Below are 15,210 nucleotides of genomic sequence, written 5' to 3'. Positions count from 1 at the left end.
AAATATGTAAAGAATTTCAAGACAAGAAACTTTGAAGGACACATGTTACCCATTGCAGTGAAAAGAATTTTAGCCCCTATGCTGGAGGCCACTTGGACTTACTCTTAGATCACATTTTGTAGAGGAGGGAATGGCCTGAAGTAGAATTTTCTTGTCCTCAATAATAAAGAATCCAGTTGCCTTCTGCCAGGGCTGGGCCACTTTATTTACCCACTTTTTGTCCCACCAAAACCACCTCCTCTTTCACCTTGGTTCAGGAAATTGCCACATCCTTGCCTTGTTCTTTTTAGTTTTAGTCAAGAGCCTTGAAACTGTATCATCTGGGTTTTTTTCATCAGAATTGTCTTTCAAAAAAAAAAGATGGACCATTGTCCCCACATTCAAACAGAGCAATTTCAAAGTAATTCAACATGATTTGACAGAAGGCAGACATGCATATTTTCTTCACAGGCCCCAATGTGGACATCAGCCAGCCATCATTCTCCAGACAAAAGAGCCAGTGGTAGAGAAAAATTACAGATCATATCTACCTCTTAGTGCAATTGAATTACACTCCTCAGTCACAGATCTACCAAGCCATTTACCATGAATTTAGATTAATGCTTAGGCTTTCTTGCTTACTCTGTTCAATAAGTGTTCTCTTGTAAAGTCAACTGTGAAAGAATTTCTTCTAAAAGCTAACTCATCAGCAAAATAACTTTAAAATGTTTCTCAAATTTTAAGAATAATTATTTTTAATACTTTACAATATATCAAGAATGTCCAAAAAAAAGAATGTCCATTTATCAGACACTTTATATATTAAAAATATTTTTATGATTATGTTAATGAGGATCTTGATGCTATATGTATATGTATATGTACCATTCCCCACAATGAATTATTTATTATATAATACAAATATATCATAATAAATAAAATTAAAGAAGACATTGAAAAAGAAAAACATATCATGGCCTCTCTATTGACAAGACAGTTTGCTAAAGTTTGGGAGAATATTTTTTATTGTTGTTGTTTCTTTTGTCTTTTTTTTAATTAAAGAAAATAATATCATCTAATAAAAACATAATGCAAGCCATATATATATATATATCTTAATAATTTTAGCAGCTATATTTTCAAAGTAAAAATTAATTCTGATAATATATCATATTTAATTCATGTGTATTATATTTAAAGTCTAAAAATTATATCTACATATTATAGCCTAACAGCATTCAGATTTCAAGATATAATAAGTACTTTAGGTACTAAAGGTACTCAGGTATTTTAATAAAAGTTATTACATAATATACATTCTTTTCTCATAAGAAGTCATAGAATCTGAGGTATATTTAACATGCCTCAACTCAATTTGGCCAAGTTCTGTAGCATATGCTCAGTAAGCATGTGTACCTAGTGCCTGCCATGCTGGACTGCTTACACTGAAATATTTTTTGCATCCTCCTTACATGGGAATGGTGATGGGTCACCATTTATGTAAAGCTTTGACGAAATATCCCTGTAAAGAAAAGTGCTCTTCTTCAAAGGTAGGGGTCTTTTATTCTCCTGCTAGTTTGTACATGAACATTTTGAATAATCAAATTTATAAGCTCACACATTCTTTGTTGTTAAAAATGTCTGTTTTAGGTTTGTTTGGACCCCAGTAACCTCCCGTGTTGAGAAAATGGAACTGAGTTCATTCCTGTGTTAGGGTTCTCTAGAGGAACAGAATCAATAGAAAAGATATGTATAATTATGCAAGGGGATTTATTAGGTAGGCTTATAGGATCAGAGCTAGGAGAGTCCACAACGACCATACACACTTGAAAGTTAGAGAATTTCATAGCTGGTCAGCCCAAAAAGACAGAAGATGTAAAGCAAGAAAGATCAAGGATGTACCACCAGTCCAAGGTCAAAGGCCAGGAAGCTCACTGGAGAACTGCTGATGCTGCAAGGCCAAAGACACTGGAGACTGATACCCAAAGGCAATGGCTGTGTAAAATGTACCCACTGCAGCAGACTGGAATTCTTTGAAAACACACCAATATCCTTATTTCCCTTTCTTTCCATCCAAGCTCTAAGCTTATTGTTTAGAGTCACCCTGTAGGCTTGCCAGCTCAGCTTAGTGGCCTACATGCCAACCATCTCTAAAAACACCCCACAGACAGTCAGAACTGTACCTTACTAACCTGCAAGGCTTCTCTTAACCCAGTCAAGTTGGCAATCATGATCAATGGTCTCAACTCTTCTCTACTGAAACAGAGAGCATCACCTTACCTCCGGCAGAAACTTGGAAGGTAGCAGGGACAGGAAAGTCAGAATTTACTGAAAATCGAGTTTGTTGAAAGCAAAACTTCCAAAACAGGGATGCATTAGAATTGGATAAGATTCATGATGCAGCATTTGAGGATCAATGGGACAGAAGTGCAGAAAATGATTAAAGACTTTGGGAAAAAAAATTTCTGTTGATTCTATTGAAGGGTTAATGGGTATTTTAGGGAATTCCTCCAATGGTCAATCAAGTTATTTGCCTGAGAAACACTGTCCTAGAAATAGTAAATGCTAATGAAGATAAGGAATGTAAATGTAGCAATGTTGATGAAGACTGTAAGCTGTAGAAGGGAGTCAGTAATTTTCATTGTCAGGGTTTGCCCATGCATGCGTGTGTGTGTGTGTGTGTGTGTGCGTGTGAATTGAAATACAAACAGATGTCTAACACAGAGGTAATCTCTCCTTCCTCACACATCAGACAAATTTGGGAAATATTTACACAAATAAGCTCTATCTGCACATGGCCACATACTTGAATCTGACTTCATGTACCTTGCACCAGATATTCAGTGAGTTCCTGTCATGTTCTAAATAAGCAATGTGCTATCTGAATTTTTCAGTGAAAAATATACAAAGAGCACTTGCCCTTAGGAAGCTGATACTCCAGTCATGTGATTGGAGAATTTATAGAAGGAAATGAGAGACATTTATACAAGAAAATGAGAGAATTTATAGAAGGAAATGAGAGACAAAGCAATATAATAAGCAATTGGAACAGGTGTGCTGCAGAGGAAACAAGAAGCCACTATCATACCAGGGCTGAAAAGGTCTTTTCTAAAGAGGTCACATTGATTTGCTATTTCATAGAAGTGGAGGAGAAGCCAGCATAGAAAGCATGGGTATTACAATTATCTATCACAGAACATTCTTAGCTTTGAAAAGCCAAGTACAGCTGTGCTAAATCATAAATGAATTTAGTATATTAAGGAAAAATAAAGAAGGCTACTGAGCCAAAACTAAGTAAGTAAGGAGGGTACAAAGTGAGTTTAAAGAAGTTTTAGAAGGAGTCAGTAACACAAGCCCTTGTAAGTAAGGTCAGCTCCAAAACTCAGGAGCCTAAGCTCAAATAAACTGCACTTGCTTTAATCTCTACTGTTGCTATTTTGAGATTTTTAAAGGCACTATTATGGTTTATATCTAAACTGTCCCCCAAACATTTCATGTTTTCAGAAACAGAGCTTTTAGATGGTGATTGCATCATTGGGCCACTATACTCCTAAGCACATTAATCCATTGATGAATTCATAGTGGAATGTTCTATTATAATGTGGGGTCTGATCAGAAGAAATGGGTCACTGAGGGTGTGACCTAAAAGGGTATATTCTTATTTCCAACTCCTCTCTTCTCTCTCTGCTTCCTGATTGCCACAGGTTGAGCAGCTTTTCTCTACCTGTGCCCTTCCACCATGATTTGCTTCTTTGGAGCCAACTGCCATGGACTGAATCCTCTGAAACTATGAGCTAAAATATACCTCTTCTCCTCTAAGTTTCAGGTGTCAGAGATGGGAAAGTGACCAATACAGACACCTTATTTTCATTTTGTACCAAACCCTGCAAATTATGTAGCCAATCCTACTGTCAAACCATACTATGGACTTCAGTTCACATATTATATGAAATTGTTTTTTCCCCCTTCTCAATGTTAAAAAACTGGAAAGTAATCAGACCTGGGCTGGTGTGCTCTCCTTAGTATTAGAGTTCCCAATTCTTTGTCTTGGTGCTGTGCTGTACCAGATTTTGAGACCCAAGAAAACCCTCTAGTGCCGCCACTGTAGCCTCTTTCCAGCCATGATAAGGAATACTGCCTGAATTATTGTACCATTTCCACTTGTATTATATTGACCAGACAGTCTTTGTTACAGGAAGTCATGTACCCAACTAAAAACTGAGATTTCTTTTTCCACATAAAATGTTGAAACACATAATGTGGGGACTATTACCAACCCTACTGGACATTCTCTTTTCTTCCATTCCATTTGAACACTCATTCATACAGCATTAATTAATCCAAAAATGTTACTGAAGACTCATTTTGAAGCAGAATTTATACTAAAGGCTGAATAGACAAAGATGTCTAAGAATTCAACCTTAGAAGATACAGCAGGGAAAGGAAGAAAGAGTATAGATAATTATAGCACAATGCCACAGGTACTAGAAGAAGCTATTCATATAATGAGACCATGAGTGATGACCTCGTAGAGGTGCTATTCCAGCTGCACAGAGGAGGTGAAGTAGCATGCAAGTTTGGCTTTATAAGGAAAAAATGGACAAAGAAGACAAATGTATGGCCAAATTACACTCGGTGCCACAGCATATGAGTTTGAAATAGTATGTGGGATTTCTTCAGTCCTGTTCTGGTTATTAGTCAGATTGGATAAATAAAACATGGCCCAACTAATTGTTTGGCTAAACCATTTAACAATTAGTATGGTTCACAAACAATTGTTTTGACTCCAGTCATCAGAGCCATTGGTAAAGAGATGCCAAAATGAATGGATTGGCTATGCTGCTGCACGTTTAGTTCACCAATAGATAAACCTCAGAGGCAAAGAAATACACCAGTTGACAGAAGAATCAGGCACTACATTTATGTGCCATCCCTCTAGTCCCATCCCATCCAGATGAAAAATTCCCCATCTGTTCTCAACCTCCCTCCTGGACCAATTTTATTGCATCAGGACCGTACAAACCAGCAGCATCCCAAATTGCCCTGGGAATACAGGACGATATCTTCCCCTGTGACACCTCAATCCAACTTGGGGAAATTATTCTCCTATCTAATAATGCCTTGCTCATCTTTTTCCAGAAAAGTTTTTTAAAAAATAAAAAGAGTGAGATCTTTGTGAACAATATTGAGTTTTGGAGGCCAAACAAAAGATTCTTCAATTTGAAAAAATAATGATATATTCAGATTGTTCAGACTCTGCAGAGTCCACTCCCTGAAACCTCAGTCATATTCTGATAGGGACAGCTGTCACTGTCACAGGGGCAACCCTCCTGTGCATCTATTTTTGTCTGATACAACAACAAAAACAGAGCTCTGTGATAAATCACATCTGCAAGATGTGTTTCATATGTCAAGCACACATTGCTTCTAAATCAAATGCTGATACATGACTTATTCTGTCAAAAGTAAGCAGAATGCTATAATTTATAATCATCTTGAAGCACACTGCAGAGAAAATGAAAGCAGACCATTAAATTTTAATGCCTGTTCTGCTCTCTGAAAAAGACTGTTTCTGGCCATGTTGGAAGCGGGGTAGTGTTTCTCATACCATTGTGCATGCTTCCCCAAAAATCAGTTTGTGTTTGCCAACATGTGTGGAAACTAATTGAAAAAATGATTTAGTTGTCAAAGGCTGCCATTAGTCAGGAAGTGCTCATAAACACAGAAAATGATGGCAGAGGAGTGGTCCTGTCCAATGCCCCAGCACCCTCCCCCTTTCGCTTTTTAACAATTGTCTGTTGTTGTGCAAGCCAGCTCCCCACAGCAGGGCTGCAAGCAAATATTCATTGGGGTGTCATCTCCACTTAGACTCCGGTCCTGCACACCTATTCATCTGTGTTAAGTGAACAGCAGCATCAGCTCAAATTAAGCTGGCTTGAAAACAGCCACTGTTAATAATTTCTGCTGTGATTCAACTTAGCTTTGGCTAACAGGTAAAGATGTTTCATAACGCAGGCAATTACAGCTCTGAGAGTGCTTTCCTGCTGCCTGTGTAATCAGAGGAATGGAACACTAGCTCCTCGTGTGTGTGTGTGTGTGTGTATGTGTGTGTGTGTGTGTGTGTAGGGAAGGTGCAGTGCAGCCACCATCGGGCTGCATTTGTTATCTGCTAGATTGAACAAGCTGCCTGCCGGGGACAGATGCTTAGCACAGTGATTAGAATATAAAGCAACTGCAAAAGCTGAAGGGATTGGAGTCAGTCTCCTTTATCTCAACTTACTACAGGCTTTTCTGGTCAGATAACAAGTCTTCCAAACCACTCTTTGTAGATGAGAAATCATATGTATATCAATGCAGGAAGAATCATGTATATTCATTAATCTGTGCCCTGTGTGGATTTTCCATTTAGATTGGGAACTATAAAAAAAGGGGAGGGGATATTCAGTTCTATACAAGTCTAATTTCTTTTACAACCAAATGTTTATGACAAAGAATATACAGTAGCAGTAAGTGTTAAACCAGTACAATAAAAATGCTTGCCAAATTTTCTTTTTTATATTTTGAGATTGAAAAATTCAATGGTTGTATAGTTTCCAAACAGCTTTTATAACAGTTTGGTAAAACACCTTTTTTTAAAAAGGAAGATAAAGTGAAAACTTTTTTTTTTTTAAGTGAAAACTTCTTTAAAACATATCACCTTTGGTTTTCACTTACTTTATAAATAAAAAGGAAATTATGTACAAAATGTGTTACTTTTTAAATTATAGCAATAGTAGATTTATATCTAGGGAAAAATCTATTATTCCAACACAAAAATAATTTTTCTCGACAACTGTGCATAAGTTTGGGTTATAACAAAATCATAACTATGTACTTCTTAATTGTGGGGATTTTCAAATAGTTCATTTCCAGCCAAAATTTTTCCTCTCCTGCTAAAAGAAAACCAAGCAATCTAAATTGAATTTTTATACATTAGAATTTCCTGAAATGTAGTTCTTAATGGTTTCTGATGTGCCTAAAGGCATGAATCTTAAACTACCATTTTCCACCAAACCAGAGAGCTAGGAAAATTAAAAAGACCCTTTTTGTTACTGGCATTAAATTTCCATTGTATACACTAATCTGCTACAAATATTTTCCTTCAGTATATTTTTCATAGAGGGCCTATAATAAGATCTTCAATCCATTCTGCTTAACGAGCAATTGATTATAGAGCTGTGTATCCCCAAACTGAGCAGTTTTTCTACAAATAACAAAACAGCAAAGGGGGTGGAGAGGGACGGAAAGATGGAAGGGGTTAACCACTTGCTTATTTCTATTTTTAAAATCCTTTAAGAGCTTGAGAATAGTTCTGATTCAATAACATTAAAGTTATACTAAGCAATCTATTTCCATGTAGATTTTTAAAATGGAGATTGCAGTTTTGTGAATTATTTAGTAAGCTTTGAACCCATGCATATGTTCAAATGTGAGTGCAAATGAAATTTCAGGGATACTCCAATAAGCAGGAGTTGATACTCCAATAAGCAGGGGTTGTTAAATATATGATCCAAAGCTGTGTCTGAAATACCTGCTTAACAAGATAGCAAATGACTTTTCTCTTTTAAAAGGTATTCCTTTTTTTCCTCATTCTTTAGATTCGTCATCTAGCCTATCTTGGAATATTCTCAGCAAGAATCCACTCCCTACTATATCTTCCCCTGACAATTACTGCTGCTCCTTACCCTTGAAGCTTTGAAAGCCTGTGTAACATTAGCCTATCTAGCCCAGTGAAAATGTCTTTACAGATTAGTGTAATGTTAATACTGCTGGCTCCCCGCTTTTGACCTGAAGTGGAATATATTGCACTGCTAGAACAGATGGGATCAGAGTCTCACTGCGCTGCGGAGATTGGTTGGCTGCCTGCCAAACGTTCCCAGCTAGTGGCTGAGGAAGCCTCCAGCTCAGAAAAGCAGGCGTGAATCTATGCTCTGCTCTTGAAGAGAGAAGACAAAAGTGTCACATAAGTTTGTGTAGAATCAAAATACGTTTGTTAAGATCGTTCATCTGCAGATGTTTACCCAGCATTCAAAAAGTAATTGAATCTTTTGGTGTAAAATGGAGACATCTTTGTTCAGTTTTGCTGAAAGATGTGAGACAAAAGCCAGAGCAAAGAATAAAAAACAAATTATCTGAACTCCATTTAACCTTCCAGTTGAATGCCGATCTCACCATAAGAATACAAATATATACCTGTGGAGTGTTTAAAGTCTGTCTCCTATTTTATAAGTGCAAATAGATCTTAGTCTGAAATAATAAACCAAATTCATAAATGAGAGGAAAAAAGCTAACCTTACATAGACAATACGAAACAATTACCCAGACACTCTCAAACCAGAATCTAAAACTCTGGAGTAGGGTGATTTGTATCCTAAATTATCAATACTGGCTCTATTTGTTGACCACACCAATCAGATACATTTTCAAAATCATCACTGCCTTTGTGTTCACAGAAATGCTTTGTGTGCATTATAGTCTTCCAAAACAGATTTGCCTGCTAATAAGCATTTTTTTTGTCCAGTACACTGGGAGTATTAGTTAAAAACTTTAATAGCAATGGTTGATATCATTGCTGTCAGATTTAGCAAATAGTATATACATGGTTTAAGATTTTTAGTAGAAGAATGTTCCAAAGATTGCATGGGATATGGGGCATAATTATACAAAAAAGTATTCATTTTTATCTGAAAGTTGATTCACCTTATAATTCTGCATTTTATCTGGCAATCTGAAAGAAGTACTTTTATGACCTCAGTTTTTGAATATAGATTATCTGGCTTCCTACAGAGAGAGAGAGAGAGAGAGAGAGAGAGAGCTAACTTTCAATTAGCACAGTTTTTGTATTTATTCATCAGGTTATCTCCAAGTTTATTTTAATCATATTTTCCTCTCAAGTACTGCCTTTTCAAAGCAGTAAAGCATATGCTGTTTGCTGCCTAAGTAGACGGGTAATGTAAGCTGTGATGTGGAGAAAATTCTTCTCTTATCCGTTCTCTCTGAGGGTGTAGTTACAGAAACATATATATGTGCTTTTATCTGTGATAAGAGCTACCATCTGCTAGCTGCAATGTGCACAGCTTACCGTCTGAAGTGCTTATACATATTATGAAAACACACAGCTTTTGTGTATGTTGAGAATATGTATAGACAGTGTTCTAATAAACCAGAATATTAGCTACTCAAATATGTCAAATGGATGCAAAATGTAACCATGATTATGGACATGAGCAATTAGAGGCAGTACGTTGCCAAGTGTGTGTTTACCCCAGTAGCATTTTTGTGACCTTTTTATATTGCATTACTTGCAACCTCTTTCCAAAAGATAATTATTTTAAATAAATGAATTACTTTAATGAGGAAAGCTTTTGCTTTAACTCAAGGATTACAAGTTTCTTGTCTAGGATACCAAATTCTTGAGATGTGTGGTGCATACATGTGACCATGAAGAAAGACTGAGACAGCATGACAGAACATATAAATTTGAGTTACTTTGACCTTTAATCCAGGAGAGCACCAAGAGAAATGCACTAGGAAGGTTGGTTTGTAGCTGTCTGGAGACTGATAAGCTGTAATAAAGGTGCACTCAGTTGCAATTCATCTAAAGCTTCCATTGCTATCATCCTCCTTTTTCGATTTTTGTTACCTCGAGTACTTATCTAAATCCCTTTCAATGCCAGCTTGAATGCACTTTGTGTTCTCTCCAACTGTGACTAGGGATGCCTGTGTGCGTCAGTGTGCTGCGGCACACACTCTTTCCCTTGTTTGACAAGAACCAATGCCAACACCTAATTAAGGATAAGCCACAGGGCTCTCGGCTTTATCTTTGTTAACTGCTCCATTCCTAGCTTTCTGCCTAGTTGAGTTTTTAATGACATGAGCAACAATTCAGTTCAGCATTCCTCAGGCCTGCCTGTTCCTGATCTCAATAACTAAATAAGGTAAGCAGCAGCATCAGAAAGATGGTGGCCACGTGTGCCGTGCTGTGTGAACACCACAGGAATATATGGCCACTCCATTGTCTGTATGCTGCCTCCCACTCCAGCATGCACTGGCATGAGGGAGGATTCATGTGGTGTCTTTATAAAAAAGTATTCCAAATTTCCAGGCACCTAATGTATATATGCTCATGTGGTTCAATCTCATATTAGACGTTCTGACCCAGTGTTGAAAATGTAAATTACTCATTCCCTAAAACTCTGGCAAAATCAGATTAAAATGCCTTATATTTTCACATATCAAATAACAGTGTATTTGAAATATAAAGTATTTTAAACTATAAATTTGATAGAGTGAGACAAACTAGTGCTGGTTCACACTCTGCACTTCTGTATTACACTAGCAATGCAATCCTTTTCCTAGAAAGAAAGTGATTTTCATTGTTAGTTCTCAATCTGTACATTTGCATTTCTCTTTGTTCTATGACTCCAGATTGAAGCTTAATGTTTTAAATGATGGGGAAATGTCACAAGGCACAGAGCTATCCCAAAACGATATTATTTACTGAAAGAACATTGAAACAAAAAAATATCCAAAATGATGAGGTAATTGTGTGGGTCACTGATTTTTTTGCACATGTCAAAGAACCAAAATCTGGTGAGGAAGAAATGGACTATTTGTTTCATTTACCATTGCTGCTCGATTTCAGCAATAGGTTTTCTTTAAAATTATTCAACACCTTTTCTTCTCACTTCAATATCAGCTCTTTTTCAATTCACTTGTATATATTTTTACTCTATTCAAACTTTTGTTTTAACTTGCAATTATGAATAACTGAAAAAAATCAGCATTTTATCTGTAGTGGGATTGCAACATTCTACAGTTTAAAAAAAAGACAATGTTAGTTATACTTATGACTATCCAATAATTCTATTTTGCGTATTCCTAGATTGGTCTCTATGTGTTCTGTAATATGTTTGATGTAGAATGGATAAAAAATAAGATAATCCCTAAATGATAAGGGTTTAGAGTCCAGTTAAAGAGATAAAATATTCTATTTCCAACATCTCTCTATGTGACCCTTTGGATATAGAAGTAAATCTCTGCAAATATTTCAGTCTTAAATAGGATATACTCATTCCCCTTCTTCCTGAGTTAATCAGCCCAGCCGTATCTACAAAAACAAAATGAGGAAGCTAGTCTCTTATCCTCTGCATTTAAACCTGACATTTGCTTCTGTGCACATTTTCTGAGTAGTTCAGATAAAACTTTTGCTCACCTACATTATTTAAGCCTCAGGGCTTTCTGCCAGCCAGTAGAGACAGCCTCCCTCCCCAAGGCCTCTGGGGCATATGAGAGGCAGTAACACTGCCTGCTTCTGCCTCTTCTTCTTTAGGATATCATGCAATACCTTTGATGTCTCGGTTGATTTAAATGGCTCTTCTGAGCCATGGTGATGCGTTTGTATTTGAGCATCTGTACTCTGTTATAAAGCACTGTGGGAGCCCAAAGCACACCTGGTAAAATGACTATGGAGAGATTAGTTGCATCCTCTGACTACAGAACTGTGTATTTTTCTTCCCTGTGTTAACTGGACCACACAGAATGAGTAGTGACCAGCTCCTGAAAGCCAGTATTTTAAAATACAGTGTTGCCAGAAGTTGGCAAATGTAGATTTTTCAATGGTGGTTTACCCCCAAACCACTGGAGACAGTCAGACCACAGGTGCCTGTTTCCATACAGGTGTTTCTATGGCTGGAAGATTAAATCACAAATGTCATGTGGACAAGATCCTCCAATTATGAGAAATTATTTTTTAGTTGTAAAGTGGATTTCCCATTACAGGAATGCCTTACCTAAACTCTACAATAATAGCAGTTTGTCCAGAAAGACATAAATATGACCCTTTTTAAGGGTATTACATTGTTCTCAGAATCATTGCACTTCATGAGAGAATAAAAAAGCAGCAATCTTCCATACTCTATATTGAATCTGTGCTAAAATAAACCACTGACCCAAGTACAATGGGTCTAAACTTAACCAAAAATAATGGACCAAAAAAAAAATTGGATTTGCAAATTAAATGATGTATTTTTTTCTATAGGGAGAATTATGATGCTTTCTCAGTGAACTTTCAAATTATAATCCCAGTGATTTCCAAGTCTTTTCAAACCAATAAAACCTGATGGTCTATTGTATCAATGGTGAAGAGAATTTCCTATGTTCTAAACAAAAAGAGTCCCATTTAAAGTGTCCTTATGGTTATAAGAATTTCTAGTAATATTAATGTCAATTTTGGAAAGTAAAGTAAGTATATTTTGAAAACTGCAAAAGCAAACATGCATATTTGTTAATTGATTTGAACAGAATACTTGTAGATTTTTATTAATTATATGCCCAAAGAAGAACAATATATTTTCCAATGCTTAACTTCTGTGTGCACACATTTCAGACTGTGGTTAAGCTGAGTTTCTCTGCAAATGGGCAGTGATTTGTGACACCATAGTATTTTTGCCTGTCTGTTCAGGAACATTATTGAGTAAAAGAGCATACTTGTCTCACACAACCTTTGCTTACATATTTGTTCCAATGAATTTCCTCAAAACGACCTATAATACACTGTTTAGTATGCATATAACAGTTATTTTCTAAGGATAAATACACAGTCACTGCTGTAAGAGTACATAAATATTTTACATAATCTAAGAAATTTAAAGCTATGTTAAAAAGTAGATTTACTACTTAGTAGAGTATATTTGATCTGATTAAACACATGCAAAAGTAATCCATCTACTTATAAGACCTGTCCAGAAGCCATTGTTTTAATATAAAAGGTGACCTATTTGTTTTGTTAGACAAAAGTATATGTGGCATGGGTCAATAATTAACTTCCTCCATGTATACATTTCCTAAATCAGTACCTTAAGCTGCTTGTACTCAAAAGTAAATGAACTGCACAGTAAAATAAATTGCTGTGACTAAAACATAATATCCCGTGTTGTTAATCCCTACATTGGAAGAATTGGTGCAAATCTTTTATAACAGGAACACCAACATGGAGATGTAGGTTAGTTTCACCTCCAGCTGAATCTGATGTCAGTGTGGTAATTACCGGGTCCAGTCAATAATACCTCTCCTCAGTATAATTGCAAATCCAGTACAACCATGACCAGAACTAAATTGCTTCAGAACAATCAATAGGAATCTTCTGATTGTGTTCCCAGGTGTATGCATCAAACATAAAGAGGAAAACTGTCCATTCAAGCAAAAGGTCAATTTTATAAATAAAAAATACTGTATAAAAGTCATGTTATGTTTTATGTTCTTTCCAGATAGAAGAAACTAAATATATTGCTGGGTTATTCACAGAAAGAGTGTGTAGCAAAGGATTCATCAGGAGAAAACTAACAATACCAGAAAAGCAAGACTATTTTTGAGTGACAGATTTATCCATGACTAGGATAACCCAGTAAATTCTGTTTACCTTGCTCCTATTTTGAAATGCAGCTTTGAACCTAAAACTAAAATCCCTGTAACATTTGGTAAGCCCCAATCATTAAAAGGGCTAGTTAACAAATGAGTCCCATAAGCTGCCAGCTCCATTAGAAAATAAGATTGGAACTATTTATTTCCTATCAGAGGCATGTAATAATACAGGTTATTTGAAAGGGTCAACATCCCATCTGTTCAGATTAGAGCTCCTTAAACTAGAAGTCAGAATTCCCAAGGAGGAAGAGAAGAACCACAGAGCTAAGCAAAATAACAAAAATAATGATTTGGTGATAATTATCTTGAGCTATTTTACTTCCAGCCAGTTAAGAACATTTTCAGATATAAGAAAGTTGGAACTGGTTTTCAAAGAGGTTGGTGATAACAATGGCACCAGGAGGCTAGGTAAAAGGAACAAAGGAGTGGCCAGCAGAAAATGAAAACGGGTGAGGATGGGAAGAGGAGAGAGAGTCATGGAAGATACTCATGTGATTGTGGCATAAAAAGGAAATTTAAGGGCCAGGGATTTAGCTCAGTGGTGCCCCTGCCTTGCAAGCACAAGGTCCCAAGTTCAATCCCAAGTACTGAAAAAAAAAAAGGAAATTTAAGACCAAGAGTCCATAACCTTTATAATGATTATTTCAAGATTTGCCTTTGCTTTTGTTTAGATGCTTTTATTTAGGTATTCTTTGGTCTTAACAATGAAATGGAGGAATAGTGTTTAAGCAACATTTGCCCAACTCTTTTCATCTCTCCTTTCACTTTTAATATTTCTGGGGTGTGAGATCTGGGTTGGTTAGAACATGACATGACACAGTCTGTTCCAATGTTTTCAATGACTTTCTCTTAGTGAGGTAAAAGTTTCATTTCTTTTCAGCACAACTCCACCTTCCATGTGTCTTAGGCTCTCAAGAACCACCAAAAACTCTTCTCATGTACAATGTTTTCATCATTACTTTGTTCTTGGTATATCTTGGAATATCCTTCCCTTATCCCCACCCACTGAGATCTTCTAGTTTCTCCAGTCCCAGGACAATGCCCTACATGAATCCTGATCCTTTCCTTGTAAACAGCCTCTCCTCCCCCAAGGCTCCAACATTTGACTGTATTGATCATGTTCTTTTTTAATATTTTAGTTATTTGCTTTTTGTCTTTTACACTTTTCATAAAGTCAAGAGCTGAAACTAATTCACTTGTGTTCTGTATTGTGAAATACAAGGTCATTCACATATGGATGCTTAAAATCTCTGGGTTAAAGAAATGGATGAGTGAATATTTCACACATTAAACATATGCTTTTCAAGGCTGAGGCACTTTACCAGATATGACATGTAGTACACTTCTACCTCATGATATAATTTTAACCTGTAATGAATACAATGTAATGAGAAAGAGACCAAAACAGTTAATCATCAGTAAGAGCAATAATCATAATAACATGGTACTATAAAAAATAATATAAAATTATCCAAAACTTTGCCTGCATAATCAAGGCTAAGCATACACAATTTAGTATTAAGCATTTCAAGAGTTGGTCCTATCCTCTAATAAAGTCCCTAGAAAACTGTGAGGGAAAACTGTGACTCCTAGTTTCAAAAGTTCTCAAAATGGAGAATACTTTTTGACATAAATTCACTACTTTAACCACTTCTTGAAGTCTTGCTGATATAGCATATATAATACAAAACAAAAAAAAGTTTTGAGCATGTTAAAAATGCTCATTAACATACATCTACAACCATTTTTTAACATTAAGTATATTAGTTT

This window comes from Heterocephalus glaber, unplaced genomic scaffold, assembly GCF_053883595.1.
Source record: "Heterocephalus glaber isolate CG9 unplaced genomic scaffold, H.glaber_assembly_v1.0 deba00001463, whole genome shotgun sequence".
NCBI classification, from domain to species: domain Eukaryota; kingdom Metazoa; phylum Chordata; class Mammalia; order Rodentia; family Bathyergidae; genus Heterocephalus; species Heterocephalus glaber.
Note: the sequence above shows the minus strand (reverse complement) of the source record.